The sequence below is a fragment of the Balaenoptera borealis genome (genome assembly GCF_965194805.1).
Source record: "Balaenoptera borealis genome assembly, chromosome: 13".
In the NCBI taxonomy this organism is placed as follows: Eukaryota; Metazoa; Chordata; class Mammalia; order Artiodactyla; family Balaenopteridae; genus Balaenoptera; species Balaenoptera borealis.
In genome coordinates this window covers 22,421,960-22,441,810 of record NC_138870.1, presented here as the reverse complement: position 1 = coordinate 22,441,810, position 19,851 = coordinate 22,421,960, and the positions used below count along the sequence as shown (strand labels likewise).

The following is a 19,851-nucleotide window of genomic DNA, read 5'->3' as shown; positions in this document are numbered from 1 at the left end:
GAATTTGGTAAAGTAGCAGGATACAAAATTAATGCACAGAAATCCCTTGCATTCCTATACACTAACGACGAAAAATCTGAAAGAGAAAATGAGAAAACACTCCCATTTACCATTGCAATAAAAAGAATAAAATACCTAGGGATAAACCTCCCTAAGGAAGCAAAAGACCTCTATGCAGAAAACTATAAGACACTTAAAAATGAAATTAAAGATGATACAAACAGATGGAGAGATATACCATGTTGTTGGATTGGAAGAATCAACATTGTGAAAATGACTCTACTACCCAAAGCAATCTACAAATTCAATGCAATCCTTATCAAACTACCAATGGCATTTTTCTAAGAACTAGAACAAAAAATTTCACAATTTGTATGGAAACACACAAGGCCCCTAATAGCCAAAGCAATCTTGCGAAAGAAAAGCAGAGCTGGAGGGATCAGGCTCCCGGACTTCAGACTATACTACAAAGCTACAGTAATCAAGACAGTATGGTACTGGCACAAAAACAGAAATATAGATCAATGCAACAGGATAGAAAGACCAGAGATAAACCCACGTACATATGGTCACCTTATCTTTGATAAAGGAGGAAAGAATACACAATAGAGAAAAGACAGCCTCTTCAATAAGTGGTGCTGGGAAAACTGGACAGTTATATGTAAAAGAATGAAATTAGAACACTTCCTAACACCAAACACAAAAATAAACTCAAAATGGATTAAAGACCTAAGTGTAAGGCCAGACACTATAAAACTCTCAGAGGAAAACATAGGCAGAACCCTCTATGACATAAATCACAGCAAGATCCTTTTTGACCCATCTCCTAGAGAAATGGAAATAAAAAGAAAAGTAAACAAATGGGACCTAATGAAACTTAAAAGCTTTTCTACAGCAAAGGAAACCATAAACAAGAAAAAATGACAACCCTCAGAATGGGAGAAAATATTTGTAAAGGAAGCAACTGACAAAGGATTAATCTCCAAAATTTACAAGCAGCTCATGCAGCTCAATATCAAAACAACAAACAACCCAATCCAAAAATGAGCAGAAGACCTAAATAGACATTTCTCCAAAGAAGATATATAGATTGCTAACAAACACATGAAAGAATGCTCAACATCATTAATCATTAGAGGAATGCAAATCAAAACTACAATGAGATATCACCTCACACCGGTCAGAATGGCCATTATCAAAAAATCTACAAACAATAAATGCTAGGGATGGTGTGGAGGAATGGGAACCCTCTTGCACTGCTGGTGGGAATGTAAATTGATACAGCCACTATGAAGAACATTATGGAGGTTCCTTAAAAAACTAAAAATAGAACTACCATACGACCCAGCAATCCCACTACTGGGCATATACTCTGAGAAAACCATAATTCAAAAAGAGTCATGTACCACAATGTTCATTACGGCACTATTTACAATAGCCAGGACATGGAAGCAACCTAAGTGTCCATCAACAGATGAATGGATAAAGAAGATGTGGCACATATATACAATGGAATATTACTCAGCCATAAGAAGAAACAAAATTCAGTGTTTTGTAGTGAAGTGGATGGACCTAGAGTCTGTCATACAGAGTAAAGTAAGTCAGAAAGAGAAAAACAAATACCGTATACTAACACATATATATGGCATCTAAAAAAAAGAAAAATGGTTCTGATGAACCTAGGGCAGGACAGGAATAAAGATGCAGACTTAGAGAATGGACTTGAGGACACGGTGAGGGAAGGGTAAGCTGGGACGAAATGAGAGAGTAGCATTGACATATGCACAGTACCACATGTAAAATAGATAGCTAGTGGGAAGCAGCTGCATCACACAGGGTGATCAACTCGGTGTTTGTGACCACCTAGAGGGGTGGGAGAGATATGCAAGAGGGAGGGGATATGGGGACAATGTATATGTATAGCTGATTTATTTAGTTTTACAGCAGAAACTCACACAACACTGTTAAGCAACTATACTCAAAGTTGCTTTAAAAAAAAACTTTTATGTGAATGTTAATAGCAGATGATTCATAATAGCCAAAAGTGGAAATAGCCCAAATGCCCATCAACTGATAAATAGATTTTTAAAATGTGGTATATCCATTCGATGAAATACTATTCAGCCATAAAAAGGAATGAAGTATTTATACATGCTACAACACCAAGGAACCTTGAAAACATTATGTTAAGTGAAAGAAGCCAGTGGCAAAGGACAACATGTTGTATGTTTCCATTTATGTGTGTTTTCCAGAATAGGCAAATCCATGGAGAGAGAAAGTACATGGGTGGCTGCATTAGGGCTAGGGAGAGAGGAGGGGGTGAATGGGGAGTGACTGATAATGGATAAGGGGTTTCTTTTTTGGGCTGATGAAAATGGCCTAAAGTTGATTATGGTAAAGGTTGCACAACTCTGTGAATATACTGAAAACTAACTGTATAATTTAAATGGGTGGATTTTACAGTATGTGAATTATATCTCAATAAAACTGTTATTAAAAAATTTACAAACAGTAAGTTTGCCTTAACTCACTGTCTGCATGTTTTAAAATATTAATAGTTATGTGTGGAGGGTGGAGGGCTCCTATTACTACTAAAGTTAATGTGAATCTGCATTTTGAGAAATTATGCAGATGACTAAATCAACTGATATCAAAGAATCATTCCTGGGGGATACAATTTAACAGCATAAATGTCCCTTACACCTCTTAAATTGAAATGGTCCCAACAGAGGTCAGAATGAGTTCCAGATCTGTCTTGAAGGTCAGTGGTAAACAAAAATGGCAAAGCCCTTACATCCTAGAGCTTATACCTGCCTCATACTGCAAAAATTGCTACAGGTTGCATCCTATTCATTGCTAGCTCTTGTTTTGTATTTGTTACAGAATAATGGGAAAACGGAGCTCTGTTCTTGACAGGCTCACAGTCTGAGGGAGATACAATTTATATGTTATAGGTTACAGTTTTAACAGGCCAGTGGGAACAAAGACCATTCCCCGCCTTGCTGTTAAAGAGTAAAGAGCCAGGAGGACTGGCTATTACTACTAGGGCTGCAGCAACAATCTCTCTTAAAGCTCACATAATTTGGGCGCTAAAACCTCTTTGGGTCTTTTACTCCGTTATATTCACTTGTTCTTGCCTTAGAGCAAGGTGGCCAGGATGAGATTTTTGTGCTCTCGTATACCATGGCAAAATTCTGCATCCTAAATCTCTTACTAAATGAATTGATCTTATTCTATTATTTGTTTCAATCAGCAAGTCTTTGTTTTAAGGTACATCCAAAAAAAAATGCAACTATTTGTTTCACGTGCAAATATATCAGATTTTTATTTCTAGCCATTCAAAATGCATACCTGATTATGGACAATTAAAGTAGCAAAATCCTTTGGCAGGTCTCTGAAGTGCCCCTCCTGTACCCTACTTGCCTTGGCTCAGGATTTCCTACAATGTCACCTGAAAGGCACTAGAGAGACAGAGACAGGCTTTCCAGCTTTAAATCTTAGCCTTTTAGTGACTGTGTGATCTTGGGGAACTTAACCTCTCTGAGATTCCTATCCTCCATCTGTGAAGTGGGAATAATAATAACACCAACCCCACAGGTTATCATGAAGATTAAATGAAACCATATGTATAAAGCTCTTGACAGAATGTCTGTGACCATAAGCATTCAATAAATACTTCTCTATTATGACTACATGAGAACTCAGAATGATCAAATGTATCAACATGATATACTCCAGTCATCTTGAAGAAATACTTTGCTTAATTGTTTGGTGTCATCTATATTTATTCAAATGATTACTATTTTCTTTAAAATATGAATAAATGTTGCTTTCCAAAATATTTGGTACATTCAGTGGTCATATTTGTCATAAGTGTGTATGTGTAAGATATTCTACTGAGAACTACAAGACATGAAAACTAAGTAAGTCATAGTTTCTGCTTTCAAGAAATATACAATTTAGGAGGGAGATAATTAAACCAGAGTACAAAAAAATTTACAATATAACAATCGCCATAAAATTGGTACATGTAAGGAATGGAAGTGATTCAATGAAAAGTAATGGCACCCATTTGAGAGGACCTGGAAGAGGCAACATTTGAAATGGGTGCTAAATCACAGGTGCAGATGAAAAAGCCAGTCATCTCTGGCCATGAGAGCACATTCCTGATTCTTTTCCTTCCTCTCTGACTATTCCATCTTGTTTCCATTCTTGGATTAATCTTCTTCCATCCAATGCATAAAAAATTGGTATTCTGCAATGTTCCACCCTCGATCCACTTCTCTTCTAATCTCTATGTCTGCAGAACTATCTCAACCGCTCACATTATGTATGCCATTGACTCTCAAATCTAAATCTCTAGGCTGATCCTTCCCCCAAGCTTCAGATCCAATTATCCAAGTGCCTCTGAGATGTCTCCTCCACCTTCATGGCACCTCAAACATGTCATAGTGAAGTCTGTCTCCTCCATCTTCATGGCACCTCAAACATGTCATAGTGAAGTCTGTCTCATATCCTCCTCCTGCACTCCCTATTCTTGTTGATGGTACCACTCTCTGCCCAGTCACCCAAGCCAAAACCCCAAGAGTCATTCCTAATCCTTCTTCTCCTTCATTCCACACAATAAATTGGTCTCCAATCCCATAAAATCTACTTCAAAAATATTTCTCAGATCTCCCTATCATTCTCCATCTTCATTACTACTTCCGTAAGGTCTTTTATGTTGACAATGGCCACATCCACCCAACTAATGTCCTGCTACAGCACCCCTTCCCTTCAGTCTATTCTCAACAGTATCATCAGAGTAAATTTTTTAATTCAAAACTGACACAGCTTACAGCCCTTCAAGGGCCCCTAACTGCCACCTAGACAAATGTACAATCTCTTTGTAGGTCATACAAAGTGCTCTGTGAAGAGGCATTTTCTTACCTATCACTTTAGGCTCCCAGGTAACCAAACCACCTGCAGTGCCCATAATAACTTCCTATTTCACACCTCTGTGCCCTTGCCCTGCCAACAACCTCTGCTGGAAAATCTACCTGCTCTTTTTTTCTTTTAACCTGGCTTTACTTTCCCACTTTCTTTTCAAGATTCTTCCCAGTAGTCATTCCTCTGGAAAGCCTGCCAAGGTGCTTTTCTGATGGATACCTAGAACACCCCATATGAACCCCGCTCATAGCGTTCATTACGCTGTTCTGTAGTCACTGTTTCATTCATCTTCTCGCCCGTAGACTGTGCATATCCTCAGGCAAGGCACCATGTTGTCATTCATTTTTTCAACAAATATTCACGGAGTGCTTACTAGGTGAACGTGGTAGACTAGATGCCTGATTTCGTGAAGTTTCTATTTTAACGGTGTGTGTCTGGTAGGGGGTTACAAAGACAATAAACGTATTACTAAGACAATTTCAGATCTGGATTAAAGCTATATAGAAAATAAAATGCAGATTAAAAAGTGACTAGGGGATGGTGCCTTTCTGAGGAGGTTTCAAAAATGCAAATGATGGAAAGCCAGCTATGTGAAGATCTGGGGAAGAAAGTTATAGGCAAAGGAATAGCTGGTACAAAAGCCCTAAGAAAGAATCCGCTTGTTATGTAGACAAGATGGAAGTGTAGATGGCTAGAGCATGGTGAACAAGTGGAAAGAATGACAGCAGATGAGATCAGATTGACAGGAAGCAGATCTTGTAGGGTCTTATAGGCTATTGTATTTGTTTCCTATTGTTGCTGTATGTAACAAATCGTCAGAAATTTAGCAGCTCAAATAATGCAAACTTATCTTACAGTCCTGTAATTTAGAAGACTGACATGGTTCTCACTGGGTTAAAATCAAGGGGTTCTCAGGGCGTTATTCCTTTTGGGAGGCTCTAGAGAAGAAGCCACGCCCTCACCTTTTCCAGCTTCCAGAGGCTGCCCATATTCCTTGGTTCTTGCCCCCCTTCCTCCATCTTCAAAGCCAGCAGTGTTGCATCTCCCTGATCGTTCTGTAGTTACATCTCCCTTTGACTCTCTTCTACCGCCTTTTCCCACTTTTAAGGACCCTTGTGATTACGCTGGGACCACCTGGATTATCTCCCCATCTCAAGGTCCTTAATTTAGTTACATCTGCAAAGTTCTTTTTGCTGTGTAAGGAAATATTTATTCACAGGTTCCAAGGATTAGGACATGGACATCTTTGGGGGCCCATGATTCTGCCTACCACAGACACAGAAAGAAATTTGGACTTTATTCTAATTGTAATAAATAGCCACTGGATAGATCTTAAGCAAAAGAGTGACATGAGCTGGGTTATATTTTTAAGAGTTAATTCTCCATAATGTGTGTAAAGTTAGATAAGGGAAAAAGTGGAGCAAGAAGATCAAATGAGAGTCTCTTCTTAGTCCCAAGGGGAGAGAGTGCAACTGACGAGGCTGACAGCACTGAAGATGGTGAAGACGGTCCACATTCAGGAAATATTTTGGTACAGAAAAAACAGAACTTGTTGTTGGATTGGATACAGAAAGGAAAGAAAGTGAAGGGCCAAGGATGTGTCTTAAATTTGGGGCTCAATCAACTAGTGTACTGTAGAGTCACTGACTGAGAATTGTGAAGAATAGAGGAAGAGTGGTTGGATTTGGGGCAGAAGGTGGACATTAAGATGTCTCTGGCTGAGATAGTCAAGTTTAAGATAACTAGTTTAAGATATCCAAGGGGAGTCATCAAGTAGGCAGCTGGATTTATGAGTCTGGAGCTTGCAGTTGAAAATGGAGGTAGAAACATAAATCTGGAAGTCATCAACATAAAGATGGTATTAAAGCCATGAGCCTAGCTGAGATCATCCAGAGAGAAAAAGTAGGTAGAGAAGAGGGCAAGAGCATATCCTGGGCAGGCCTTGCTCATATTTATAGCCCTAGCACTTAGCCCTGGCACAGAGCGGCCCCTCAATAGATTGCTGATGAACACAAGACTAATTCTGGGCTAGCCATTATTAGAAATTAGGTTATATAAACATAACTCAATAAATCATATTAAGAATGAAAGTAACACCATTGTAAAGCAATTATACGCCAATAAACATGTTAAAAAAATAAATAAAAATTTTAAAAATTTTTAAAAATTTTTAAAAAAGGGGAAAAAAGAATGAAAGTAATAAATACTCAAAACTCATCACTTCCTAATTGTTCTACTACATTTTACTATTCTCTATGCTCTTGAGATTAATTATGTCTATTGTAGCTTCCCAACCCTGCGTTCAGTGATGTTGCATTGGTAGCTTGAAATTGCTAGTGGTGGGAATGTGTATGCCGTGGAAATTGGCAAGGGCTACAAATTAGGGCTTGGGTTATTATTTTGTCAATTGTTAGACTCAAGAAAGTGAAGGAGAAAATGTTAATCATGCAGATTGAACCTAAAATTGTGTCGTGTCTATAGTCATCAGCTTGTGACTAGCACAAAAATTTCAGGAAATATTTTTCCAGAATGTGAAAATTATCTGGTTTAGTAAAGAAGTTGCTCATATCACTGATATGAGTGAGTGAGGTTCTAACAAATGTCTTCATTGTTTCACTTTCACCTTACTCATGAACATAATGACATAACATTTACATAGCAACTCATAACAAATAAAAAATCAACGAACATTCATGTAGGCATTACACTTGTGAATTAATTGCAACCATAGGTTGGCAAGGGATAAAGAGTTTGGCAAAAATCAATAAAAGCATTCAGTGAGAATCAATTGGCTACTTGGAGTTTAAAGGAGTAGTCTGCTTCATATCCTTCATAACAGTAAAATGTACAATAAACTATATGCATACACACAAACATTTTGTATGCACACATTTTCCCTAGAGAACCATTTAATCGTTTACCAACATACCACTGCTTACATACAAACCCAATAGGCATATGGTATTGTTTGCAGTATTAAAATTATTATATTACTATCTATTTATGGGAAGTGACTAAAATATTCATAGCAAATTCATGATTAAAATGTTGATAAGTTATGTCATTTGAGTTCCAGTAAAATTAAAATGGATCTGTCAAACATCATAAAACCTAGAGATTGAGGGCTATATCTTCTGTTTATTTGCCTGAATTTGTGCTTGATAATTGATATTTTTTCTTTCCTACACAGAGGTCTTAGACACCTTAGAAAAAGAACAGGCTAAGAAACTTACTTGGTCAAGAAACAGATGTAGAGAACAAACGTATGGACACCAGCGGGGAAAGTAGGTGGGGTGGGGTGGTGGTGGTGGGATGAACTGGGAGATTGGGATTGACATGTATACACACCAACATGTATAAAATGGATAACTAATAAGAACCTGCTGTATAAAAAATAAAATAAAATAAAACAAAATTCAAATAAAAAAAAAAGAAACTTACTTGTCTTTCTTAAAAGACTTATCTGCTGATCAACTATTTGGACCTGATTAAAGCATCTACACTTTCACTAGGCAATACAATACCCACTAACCACATGTGGCAATTTAAACTCAAATTTCGATTTGTTAAAATGAAATAAAATTGAAAAATCAGTGCCTTAGTTAAACTAACCACATTTCAAAAGCTCAATAGCCACATGAGGCCAGGGGCCACCATACAGGGCAGCACAGGTTATAGAACATTTCCGTCGTCACAAGAAGTTCTACTGAACAGCACCGATGTAGAAGATGCTTTCCACATAGATGCTCTACATTATTAACTGAGTGATCCAATTTTACCCTATTTTTTTAAGCTGAAAAAGTTAAAAGAAGTCAAGAATTTAATTTTCAGGAGAAAAGAAACCACCAGTAATTGCATATTTGGATATATTTAGATATTAAGTAAACAAGGTAGGGACATACTTCTTGGGCATCTCCTATGTGTTAGACATAATATTAGTCACGCTCACAATAGGTATATAATATCTCCACTTTGTAAACAGTGAGGACGCTGGGGTTTGCAGAAGTTCGATGCGTTGCCTTTCACGGTCAGGCAAACAAGGGGTGGCAAAGTTTAACCTTCTGCCCAGAGTTTCAGACTCCAAAGCCCATGTTCCTTCTGGCACCATGAACCTCTCTTCTCTAAACAAAAGTCATGGATGGTGAATAGAAATGTTCCATTTTCCTCTGGATACTGGGGAGGCCACTGTGCAGAGAGGCTGTAAAACAAGAGACTGTGGAACCCTGGCTCTGCCATTTACTAGCTGTGTGACGTGGGCAAATTGCCGCATCATGTGCCTCAGTTTCCCCCTTTTCTGAATGGCATCATCACAGTTCCCATCTCAAAGGACCATTGAGCAATTAAATGAATTAATATTTGTAAAACACTGAAACAGAGCACGGCACCAAATAACTGCTACAAAAGTGCTTGCTAATATTCTTAGGGTAGATGGCATAAAAAAGAAATCAGTCACTGTATCTTCCATGGCCGGATAACAAAACTTGAAACTGAATTTAGGCATGTCATTCGTTTAAGACCTGAACAAGACTTTAATTTATGACAAAGCATGGGCTGACAGCATCTCCCCACATTCGTGCACAAATATGGAGCTGTGTGACCTCTCAGAAGAGCACTCTGAAAAGTACGATTCAAAAATCATAAGGTTGTGGCCGGTATTGCCTATTTTCAACCAGCACATGAAATAAAACTACGTCTCATTAATGGAAAATCACAGTGACAGGTCTGGCCCTCTATTTTATTGTTATTCACCTATTAGTAAAGGAAAGGATAATTGAAAGCAATAGGTTTACCTCTTGAACTTAAAATACGTTACTTAATCTATCAATTATTTTCAAACCATACTCTATGATACCCATAATTTTAACCAGGCAGCTAAAAGAGGACAATAATAGCTACCATTTACTGCTCACCTACCATGCTGTAGGGGTTCTGAATGCATTGTCACCAGCCTGTACAAAAGCCAGGCAGAGGTAGGCATTGGTACCCCTGTGCTACATTTGAGAAAACCGATGCATTAATAACTTGCCCAAGGTCAGCTAGTCAGGGGAAAACAACATTTGAACGCAGGTCTCCTTGGTCTTAAAGCCAGAGCCCACATCACTCTGCCACGGTAAGCAGGAATATGAAATAATATGAAACAGGAGAGAAATATGTGATGTGTCTATTTCATTACTCTCAGTATGTCTGAGGCAGAATTTCTAAAATATTAAAACACCACAGATCCCAGAAAAATCATTAGCATTACTATCCAAAATCACAGTAGGCTCAGAAGTTTATGGGCTGGATCACCAAGGACAATGCAGGACTGTTGAGCAGGTGTGAACTCAGGCCCAGGCCTGCTGACGGCTCGCCATCCCCGGGCTGGGTTTGATGGGCGTAGTCTTTATTTTGCAACCTCGTGACCAGGAAAATCCATGCTGTCTGAATACATAATTAGGGAAATGGGACCTCTGTGTTTCTGCAAGTGTGAGCGCCAGGAGTAAATGCAAAGTTGGTTTGGGGATGTGAGGGTGGAAGTGGTCCTGCCCCTATTTCCAGACTCTCGGGAGCATGACTGACCGCCCCGGGGAGAATCCTCCTGCATCAGCAGCATCTTATGCCGACCGGGGTCCTGCCTCCCGCGACTTGCTCCAGCTCTCTTTTGTCTGCACTGACCCTTCACTTCTTGTCTCCTCTGTGCCTACCAGTTTGGCATTCTGATGTGTTTGCTTCACTGGCTCCCCACCCTCCCACTTTGTTCCACAGTCTGAGGCTTGACTCCTTCATCCTGGCCCGGCGATTGTCTCTTTCTGCACTCCTGGTAACGGAGCTCCCTGGCACCGCCCCAGGACGCCATCCCGTGATCCACTCAGCCCAGCAGACCTGTAAACACAGCCTGCCATGCCAAACTTTGCACCCCCTCCCCACTTCTGGCCTCGCAGAGCCATGCCCTGGGTGTCACTTCACCAGCCCACGGTCTCTAGAGCACCCGTGGAATTCAGCTGGGCTAGTTCCAGCCCCTGAAGTCTCTGCCTTGCCCATGCACACTGTGAACGGAAGTAAAATTCTGTGAGTCAGAAACGCCAACTTACCAAGACTTGTAGGGAGCACACTGGCAGAGTTTACTGCCTTCTGGGCACAGAACATGTCCATCCTGGCACAGTGACAACAGCCATTCCAGAGGCACGGGCCCTACACCCCAGCAGAACTGCCCACCACTGCACTAAAGACCCTGCCAGGCTCCTGGGGTTCCCACTATATCAAGAGCACCTTTCAATCCTCTGTGCTACCTACTTCCTGATCTTCACATGCCTGGTGAGGCCAAGAAAGAAATATGCAGCACCCTAAGTGCAGTGAGGGTGCCCCAGCCCAATAGAGTTGCACCAGTATGGGAAGTCCCAGCAGGAGGATGGGAGGGTAGGAGCCAAGACGACATTCTCCACCTCCTGCACCTATGAGGACCCTTCAGATGCTATGTGGCTGGGTTATGACTTGTCCTTCAAGCCTTTTACTGGAACAAGGCTTCAGTTCAGGTGACACCTGAAGGATGAGTAGGAGGAAGAGAGTTGAAGGGAGTTGGGGACGTGGGAAAAAGCATTCCAATCAGTTGGGAAGTCGGGACAACTTAGTGAAGGACCTGAAAGTTCAGGGTACACCAGTGAGAGACCCTTGTGCAAGAGGTGGAAAGTGGAAGAGACACACCATGTTTCTCCAGCGGTGTCAGCGGCTGTGTGCAGATGTGAGGTTCACACTGGCTTCCAGGCAAGCTCCTGCAACTCAGCCTCTTCAGCAAGACAGGCAGCTGAGCTCAATGGCATTCAGGTTACCCTAAAATATCTGGCTGTCAAGATTTCCTTAAAGTTAGTAGCTGGTTTTCCCAACCTTGATTGCCTTAGCTTATGTATCCAAAGGTTACGAATGCTTCTAATCCCCTCTGTTAAATCCCTCCCACTTGAAATATCTAGAATGGTTTCTGTTTTCCTTACTAAACCCCAACTGTTCAAGGGTTAAAGGAGGTTAAGAAGTTCTCGCAGTATTGGGGGTGAGAAATTATGGGGGCTTGCTCTAGGGTATAGGCAGTGAGGATGGAAAAAATAGGATGGATTTAATGTACATTTAAGAAGTGGCATCTAGGGCTTCCCTAGTGGTGCAGTGGTTGAGAATCTGCCTGCCAATGCAGGGGACACGGGCTCGAGCCCTGGTCTGGGAAGATCCCACATGCCACAGAGCAACTAGGCCCGTGAGCCACAACTACTGAGCCTGCACGTCTGGAGCCTGTGCTCCGCAACAAGAGAGGCCGCGACAGTGAGAGGCCCGCGCACCGTGATGAAGAGAGGCCCCCACTTGCCGCAACTAGAGAAAGCCCTCGCACAGAAACGAAGACCCAACACAGCCAAAAATGAATGAATGAATGAATGAATTAAAAAAAAAAAAAGAAGTGGCATCTACAGGACATTGTTATTAATTGGATGGGGGGAATAAGGGAGATGAAGGGGTCAAAAATGACCACCAAGTTTTTGGCTTTAAGGTCAAGCCATCTTGCTAAATTTGCCATACATTCCACGTAGCTGGAAGGGGTGTGGACATCAGGCTGCCCCGAGTGGCCAGCCCTACCAGGGCTCCTTTCCAGATTGAAGCACTGAGGCCAAAGAAGAAGTAAGGAGGTCAACAGTATGATGGTGAAGAAGATGTGCCCTTTGGCTGGATGTAAAAATCTGTACCCTGGATGCTAAGGGCCATTGTAATGGCTTATCATCTTTTTCAAAACTGCTCCAACCTGTTCTAGAGCAGAGGAAGTCAGTTAAGCCAAGTTCTGTCCAAATCTCCCCCTAAAAGGAGGCTGCTAGGGAAATGACCAGGCAGCTGGGGTCAGGGTGAGGGCTGAGTGACTGGGATGGAGCAGGAGCTTCTTACAGGAGACGACAGAGGATGCGGAACACCAAAAAGGCAAACCAGTTTAAAAGCCGCAAAGGCAAAGTTTAGATTCAAATACCAAAGAGAGAAAGTTCAAACACTAAGCTATGAGAAGAGAAGATCACAGTATATGTCATGGGAGATGGCAGAATCAGAGACAGAGCAGATCAAGAGCATATAAAGTTGTATATGCTTGGAGGGGGTGGGTAAGGGGGCGTTCCCACCAACATCAGGAAGTCAGGGCAAATTGGGGGAGGGTAATGATGGTCTCGACAGCTTATGGGAGTGGGGCAGATAGTGTTTTCCTTGCCCATCTTTCCATTCAGGGATGTTCTGATTACAGGAGGACAAGGCTTATCCATAGACTGAGGTCACTGACTACACCTTCTGGAATGATTTCTAAAGTGCATTGTTGAGAAGCATAGCTGTAAGTGATTCTCAAATGCACCAAAGAGGAGGTATCTGAGTACTGCCTTTGGAATATGTGAAGGCTTTAGGATAACTACTCCACTTCCTCAGTGATCGCCCTTCTTTAAGAAATTATGATCCATTAGATCCTAAGGTTGTTGAAGACAAGGTTCCATATTGAATCCCTAATGCCCCTCACAGTGTACAATAAATATCAGTTTAACAGATGAAGATAGAATAGCAGATTCCAAGACATTGGGCAGCTTTATCCAGTGGGCTAACCACAACCTTTATCCATGTGTCTATCTGTGGGGAAATACACCCAGAATTCCCACTCAAATGTCAGGAACACCACTCCACAACTAGAATGGGATCAAGAACGGCCCCTCTCACCACTTTCTTCATTTCTCAGCAACTCCTCGAAACAGCCTCTGGTGATGGCTCCCAAAGCCTGGAGAAGAGGCTTTACCAAGGGAGGTGAAAGTCTTGGCTGGGGGATCCCCTTGGGGGCTGAAGGGAGAAGTTGGCTGTTAGAACCCTAGACTCCTGCCGGTGACAACCCCAGGAGCACACCTCAGGCCTCGGTTCCCTATTGCCTGGCTTTGCTACTTAGCACAGAGCCAAGATGAGTTATCTAAAGTCTCTAAACCTGAGTTTGTCTATCTATAAAGTGGAGCTAGTGGTGCCTCATTCAAAGAATGGAGAGAACTAACTAATGTTTGTAAGACACCTGCCTTAATACCTGTCCACTAAAATGTTCCAAAGCTGCATTCTCTTCCAGAATTCGCCTCCCAATTCCAGCCTTAGAGACTGGCTCTGCTGCTCCCATTCTACTGTACTCACATACCTCTTCTCTCCTCCCTCATTTGCTCCAGAACCCAACACAGTCACAAAGCTCTTCTCCTAATCTCCTGACCCCAAAGCCACTGTATCCTATATCAACGTGTCTCGAAGTAGATGAAGAGCAAAATCCAACTTCCTTCAGGTGGGAACTATCAGAAGGTGCATTTTTGCTGGAAGTTGCTCTCTTCAATTCAAATGCCGGGTGCAGAAGGCATAGCTAGAGGACAAATGCCACTACACTAAAAGGAAGACAATCATTTCCCAGAAAACACGCAGCTGCAATTTGCATTCTACTGGAAGTAGAGCAAAGCCTTTTAAATTCCCTCCCTAAGCAGATTTCTGCAATTATTAGAACTTAAAAATACAGATGTTAAAGACCATGGCTTAAGGAGTTAGTTAAATATGCGCAATTGCAGATGGAAAGACTGAAAATTTTCTGAAATTGGTATTAAATACCCTCATACAATAAAGGAACACTGCCAACACATATGGCATAGTGGAGAAAAAACGACCCACTGAAGAAAAAAAAAAGAGAACCCGAACAAGTTATTTCCTTTAGTTGGACCACCACAGAGATGGCTAGTGCCAACCCAATATCCATTCTCTGCTCCCTCTTTACTAAAGAACTCCCTACATTATTGGAGGAGCCTTAAATAAAAAACTGTATTTCTAGTCCCTTGTGATAGGATTGGACAAAGCAGAAGTCATTGGGTAGAGCTTATAAGAAAAGCTCTTTAAAGGAGACTTGCTCAGCTGGTAGACACCCTTTTATCCTTCCCTGCAGGAGCTCCAGCAGCCATCTTATGACTATGAGGCAATCTTGAGGATGGATGGAAGCTGGTGTAGAATGGAGCATAAGTCTGGGATAGTGATGGCACTATTACTACTTCACATCACCCCTGGACTCCTTTCCTCTAGACTTCTTTTATGGGACCAAAAAAGAAATTCCTAATTTGTTTAAGCTGCTGTCATTTTGGCTCAAATGCAGTTCTTAACTGATACTCACACCTAGCGTAGGTTTCCATTAGTTTCCTTGTGAATGAGGATTATAAGTTAATATCAGGAACATAATACTTTTTTGGTAATTATATATGAATTCTTGTTTTAATTTAACTATTGAATAAAATTTATACCAATAGTTCTAAGTGTAGGTTAAATCTAGTTTTTTGTTGCCTTTATAAAGTGCCAGTCTCTATTACAGATAGCTCTCTGCACTGGGTGGAAACCATCTGAAAATGGATTCAAGGACCATGTCCCTAACAGGCAGGTGAGGTAAGTGGCTGTTTAGCATATCTTATTCCTATTTGTGTTTCACACAATAACGCAAACATGTATCTCTCTGAAGCATTTCTAAGGATTTTCATCAGCAGTGACAAGGGAAACACAGGAATTAAAAGGCCCCCTCTTCATGCAGCCTCTCTTGTTTCCACTATACAGCTAGGCCAGGAGAACCCAGAAAAAGGCAGGGATCACTTTGTGGAAATCCTTATGGATTTGTCATCTGCTCCTCACTCTACTTTTCCAGTCTCATTCTGGATCAACCTCAATCAGTATGAGAAGCACCTGGGCATGGGAGGGACCAGGCAAATACTTACGAAGAGAAGAGCCAGGGAGATCCCCCTACAGTGGTCTTAGACTTGGCTCTCCCCTAGCTGTCTTTTGTATGTAAGAACTCCAGGAACACTGAGCATATGTTAAATTCGGGACCACATGCATGAGTGTTTATGATAATCACAAAACTACAGATAATTTCAGCAGTAATAAAATTCATTTCCTATACTTAATATTACCTGCTCTGTGATGCTATGCAAAGACTAATAAGTGTATAAACTTCTTGAGCAATGTTACATAAACATAAAATGTGATTCATGTGTATGTTTACAACCACAAAAACACATTAATTGATAGTCTACAGAAAGACTGAAGTTCTTTTACAAATTAAACAGGGCGCTTCCCTGGTGGCACAGTGGTTAACGATCCACCTGCCAATGCAGGGGACACGGGTTCGAGCCCTGGTCAGGGAAGATCCCACATGCCACGGAGCAACTAAGCCCGTGCGCCACAACTACTGAGCCTGCGCTCTAGAGCCCACGAGCCACAACTACTGAAGCCCGCGCGCCTAGAGCCTGTGCTCCGCAGCAAGAGAAGCCACCACAATGAGAAGCCCGCGCACCACAACGAAGAGTAGCCCCCGCTCGCCGTAACTAGAGAAAGCCCATGTGCAGGAACAAAGACCCGGACACAACTCAGCCAGGAAGGAAGGGAGGAAGGGAGGAAGGGAGGAAGGGAGGGAGGGAGGGAGGAAGGAAGGAAGGGAAAGAAAGAAAAAGAAAGGGATTATAAATAGGGATACTTGTGCTAATTTGCTGAGGATGCAACTAGAAAACCCAGCTTTCTATTCTGGGATTTTAAATCTGGTGCCTTTAGCAAATAGCATTATCAATGGTTTAAAGTCATATTTGGCTTCTGGTGAATAGCAGTGGGGTTTCTCTTCTCCTAAGATCCTCCTGTGAGGCGATGTACCTTCCTCCAGCGGTGTGCCTGAAAACACTAACCTTTCCCCCCTGAGAGCAGTGTGCACGCCCAAAGGAGGGATTCCGAGGGGCTTCACACATCCCTGATCTATCATCCCACTCCGGTCCCCGCCCCCCATGGTCCCCACCTTGATTTTAGCATCAACCCTAAACTTTTTCTTTTAGATTTTCTTACACTGATTGATGATGTTTTCGATGTAAAATAATGTAGAATGACTAAATTCTTGTCCACTACCCAAAACAGAGGTGATTAAGAAAGGCATCTGCACACCTGATGGTACATCTTTGCAACAGTAAAGGCAGGAGGCTCCACACCCCTGGGCAGATCCAGGGCCTTTAAAGCCATTAGAGATGCACAGGTAGTTTGTCCCAAACACCCTAGTCACCTCTCCAGGAGAGTGGCAAGGCTTGTAGAACCCTAAAAAGGCAGAAAACCTCTTCTCCGTGGAAACGTTAATGCTCCCAGGAAAGTTCGCTTTCTGTAGGAAATTCAAGACTTTGCAAGCAAACATGATAAGACCTTGCAAAGTCACAAGGTGACTAGAATGAGTGTCGGGCTTAGAATACTTAGGCAGGGGTGAGGAGAGAGGGGTGGGACCTGGGGTGTTTCCTTTAATTAGAGTCTCTATAGGTAGTGATTTCCCTACTTAACCAAAAAAAAGCAATGGAAGCAGCTCCCCCCCCCTCACCCTTAAAAGGAGAAAGATGGGTATCTTTAATTGAAATCAAAGCATCACAGAATTCTTTAATTATAGGCTCAAAGGGGTTTTGAACTCATCTTGCAGCTCCTTGGCTTTCAGCAGGACGGTATTAAACCTTCCTGAAAAGATAAGACTCAACCTATTTTTAAACATACCCAAAGAGGACATTCTAGTCTTCTGTTCCTTTGTTAGACAGGGGAGTTTTTTTCCCTTCCTAACCTCACCACAGGTGAACTTTCCTATTACTAACCTGAGCCTTCACATTAGAGTTTGGCTTAGTTTGCTCAGTGGAAATGAACTGCTGGTCATCATTAGCCTTCTTCTAAACTGTACTTCCATCTGTCCATATGTATGAAATTATAACAATTAATCAAGATATTTGGGTTTAAATCAATACATTTGGAGCTAGATGCCAATGGAATTACTGACAAAACACTGCCACCCTTCTTTTTTTCACACCTTTTTCTTTCTCTACCATGAGCTCCAATACATTTGAACACACATACACACTACAACAAATGTGCACAGTCACACTGGTAAATTAAAAAACACCCCTGAAACAGCTAGTTAACATTTAGATCTTGGGCCTCACTATTCACATCAGGCGGTAATAGTGAAGGGCACAGACACTGGAGCCTACTGTCTGTGCTTAAATCCTGGGTCTGGGACCATGGGCATATTTTGTAATCTCCCTATGTGTCTATTTTCTCATCTGAGGAATGGAGACAATAATAGTATCTACCTTATAAGATTGTGGAAAGGATTCATGAGTTACTATATTAAAAGCCCTTAGAATGGTGTCTGGACTCTAATCTTAAATGCTATATATTTGTTAGCTATTGTTACATCTTCCTTGCAGCAAAGGGACATTCAGAGCCTCGATGTTCCAGAAGGCAAAAGTCTGAGAAAGAAAAGAGTAGGACTCAAGTTTAAGGGGAGTGAATAGCAAGAAGAGTGATCAAGGTGAGAAATTTAAAAAGACAAAAAGCAAATAAGAGAACAAAAGCTACAGGGAAAGAGTAAAAGCAGACATTTAATGGGGGAAAAGGTAGAAAGAGAAAAATATAAGGTGAAAAAAAAGAAAAGTAAAAGGGAAACAAGAATAAAAAGGTGGGCATGAAAAAGGGAAGAAGAAGAAAAGAAGGACTGAGAATAACAAAGGAGACCAAACATTAGAAAAGACTCCACTTACAGCTTGAGCTGAGTATCAGAAAAAGAAAGGAGTGAAAGAGAAAACAGAAATGTTGGAACAGAAGAGATGGGGAGAGGGGAGATAAGAGTGGTAACAGGAAAGGCTTCATTTGCAGCAAGGCCTCTTTGCCTTTGAATTAGGGGAAGCTTACATCCAAAATTAACACCTCTGATCTTCTAGACTTCCTTCCCAATTTCTCCTATTGCCTTCGAGTCTGCCCCAGACTTGCCCCCTAAGGTTTGCCCTGATGAGCCGTCTGACTTCTGTCTGGTCCGCTCTACCGACAGAGCCAAGATGCAGTGATCTAGTCTTCACTTCATTTTCACTAAATACTCCAGCCATACTTATATTTATTTACACCCTCTTCCTTCTCCAAACCGTCAGAAACCTATAAGGGGAGCTGGTATTTCATTTTTAAAAATTATTCACCGTGACGACATCCCTCCCCCCGCCTCCTCTGCTTTTTTTGGGGGGAGGGGGTGTCAATTTAGAACGAGAGGACAAAACGATACAGTGCTGCAGGGGTATGCCGCTTTTAGGACTACAAATTGTCCTCCCTACCAAAGGGAATTAATCACACAATCACTTGAAAACAAGAGAGAGGCTGGCTCTAGGTATAAAGTAGAATTAGGATTTTTTAAAAAATACTTTTTCTTTTAAGTATTATCATTATTAAATTGCCTACTTGGTGCAAATAAGCCTCCCTCTTGGAGAAAGTCGAGAGACCTTAAAGGGCCCTCTAAGCAGATGAAGTGGACGGACCGCGAGCGTCTCCTCACGCGGGGGTGAGCTTGGGCCGCCGCCGCCGCCGCCGCCGGAGTCACGAAGCCAGACGCGGCGCGTCTCCGCCCAGGACTCGGGAGACTAAAGCAGCGCGGCCGCGACCGCGGCCCCGGCGGCTCCTGGAGGCTGGGAAGAGACGCGACTCCTGCAGACACGTGACCTCCTCCCAGCCGCCGCTTCCCGCGACCCAGATCCGTCCCCGGAACCCGCGCTCGGCGGGGCGGGCCGTGGGACACGTAGCGACGGCCCCAGTCCCTGCTGCGCCCCGGTGCGCGTGCATTCGGCGTAGTTCTCCCCTTGGTTCACGCGCCACTGGCAATAAAGAATGTTTCGGGGATCACCCGGGAGAATGCAGGAAGGAAAGACATTTGGTTTGCCGTCTATCTACCTGTATATAGAGAGATTAATATCTATTCTCTCCATCCCCGCCCTGGCAGACCCGAGCGGCGGCAGCGGGACCGGAGACCCGGGAGTCCCGCAGGACGCGCTTTCCCCGCGGCCTCCAAGGCCCCTTGCCGTCCGCTGTTCCAAGCGGCAGGGGCAGTGCGCAACTGCGGGCACCTCCCGG

At 42.3% G+C, this 19,851-nt stretch overlaps 1 long non-coding RNA gene across 1 annotated transcript in view; it reads right to left on the bottom strand.

The window, feature by feature from the left end:
• Positions 1-19,850, bottom strand: part of LOC309609997 — a 63,070-nt gene extending 43,220 nt beyond the window's left edge. The window contains exon 1 of the long non-coding RNA XR_014233685.1: positions 19,186-19,850. This is a non-coding gene — a long non-coding RNA (uncharacterized lncRNA). The remainder of the gene's footprint in view (positions 1-19,185) is intronic.
• Position 19,851: the final 1 nt, after the last annotated feature.